The sequence below is a fragment of the Egretta garzetta genome, unplaced genomic scaffold (genome assembly GCF_000687185.1).
Source record: "Egretta garzetta isolate BGI_Z169 unplaced genomic scaffold, ASM68718v1 scaffold228, whole genome shotgun sequence".
NCBI lineage: Eukaryota > Metazoa > Chordata > Aves > Pelecaniformes > Ardeidae > Egretta > Egretta garzetta.
In genome coordinates this window covers 203,295-205,410 of record NW_009260758.1, presented here as the reverse complement: position 1 = coordinate 205,410, position 2,116 = coordinate 203,295, and positions in this window count along the sequence as shown.

Sequence of the window (2,116 nt, the reverse complement as noted above, 5' to 3'; positions counted from 1 at the left end):
CAGGAAAATAGAGTTTAAAGCAGACTGAGGGACAGTAACAACTGATGAACATCCGCACAGGAATGTTTTGCATTTGTAATAGGTTGGATCTGAAGTCCTGGTTTGCTCTGGTGGTGCTGGGAAGAACTGGACTGGTTTCTGTGGGGTGACACTGGATGCTGTAAGGATGAATATAACTGAGAATTTCAGCCCTACAGCTACAGAGGAAACGTGCTTTCATTAAAGACCAAAGCAAGACCTTTCCTGATGGTGCCCCTGCAGGGGCTGGGGCTGGTGATGCTGGAGCAGAGGGCTGATGTGTAGCTCCATCGCCCCATCCCAGCAGAGCCTCCTCCACACGTGCCCCAGCCACACGGTCCGTGAGCCCGCTCGCCTCGGTCGCCTTTCCCCAGAAAACCCGTGGGCATTCTGCACAGAAGGACTCTTTTATTAACTCAGGCAATAGATTTGTTCTCTGCTCTTTCCTCTTGTAAATGGGAGCGGGAGATGACCTGTGAAACACAGGAAAATGCTTGTGAGTCATAGCAAGGAAAATGAGAACAAAATCAGTGTTTTGGGCTGGAAAGTTAAAAGGAGCAGCTGAGTGAGAAGTTGTAAGTCATGCTCTCCATCCTGTGAGACTGTCCTTAAATAGAAGGGAAAGGAAACTTTAATACCGAGAGAAAGCAAATCTACTGAAAAAGGAAAAAAAAAAAAAATGTTGTGCTAGGAAATATTACTGCAAGAGGCACGGGCTGTGGTGTTCGCTGCTGGAAGCGGTGAGTCAGCTCTGGGGGCTGGGGAGAGGCTCCCTATAGGACTCGAAAATGTCTTGACTGTTATGTGTCTGACTGATTGCCAGAAAAATTGGTGCACCTGCCCCCAGATCAACTGGATCTGATTTCACAGCTCTGGATTAGCTCCTCTTTAAACCAGGCAATAATAAAGTAGGAAACTTTAAGTAAGGAGAGTAATGAAGTAGTCAATGGTCAAAAGGCAGGAGCAAGGTGCCGCACTCTGTGGAGGTGTGAGAAGGTACAACAGCTCTTTTCTCTGCTTCCCTCAAAGAAGAGCTGTTGTATTTTGTTGAATGAAGCTTACGGACAAGAAGACAGGTTTAAAAGACACCTGTAAAACCTAAAGGCAAGGAGACGGATTTCTTTTTATTTTATCTATTTATAAAATTCCTGGTAACTGATTCCTGGACTGAATAACAGATTTCATAATGCTATTAGAAAAACAGATGAACAGACTTTCTCTACCCAGTACATTTTAATTTTGCAAGTAATGCTAAGCTTCCAAATTTAGGCTGACTTTAGAGGCACAACTTCCTTGAAATATGCCAGGGAAAAATGTTAACATGATACAGCCAATCTCATATGAAATACATTTTTCTTTTTTTGGTATGATTTTGCGAAACTGAAGAAGGGAATAATTCAGTCCTACAGGTGAGTTTGGTCAGAGATTTCAGTGATATTTCAGCCTGTTATTTCCACCTCAGGTTTTGAGATTTGCAATTACTTTTTGACAGTAGGAGAAAGACACAGTTATTGCAATTTAACACCGCCTCACCCGCACACACCTTCTGTGTCCCTTTGGCGTGACAAGGAACGCTGAACTGCAGCTTGCAATCTCCCAAGAACAGCACAGAAGCTTCCGTGCAATGGGAATGAAAAGCATTTTCAGGGCTATGTGAAGGCAAAACACTTCATGTCATGCTGGGTTGAGAGGATTGTTATTTTATGAAGGGAAAACCCATTTCTCAGCAGAATTAAAATTAATCTATGACACCAGAAAAGACACAGTGAAGTTCTCCATTGTATTTTGCTTCCAGGCAAACTGATCTTCTTGTAAAAAAATCAGTAGATGAAAAAGCTGTGCAACAAAAGCCCTTCAGAGGAGCCTCTGCAGATGTCAGGAGAATCAACGTTTTCAGGCAGATCTAGAAAATCTCAGCGAAGCCCCCAACCTCTGCAGTGGGTCAGCCCCCAAATGCTGTAGATCTCTGCTCCGGCTGCCTCTGTTCATGTCTCGCCGTAAGCGAAGGACCTTTAAATGCTTTATCAGATTTCATTCTTGTCGTGGTTTAACCCGGCTGGCAACTCAGCACCACGCAGCCGCTCGCTCACTCCCCCCC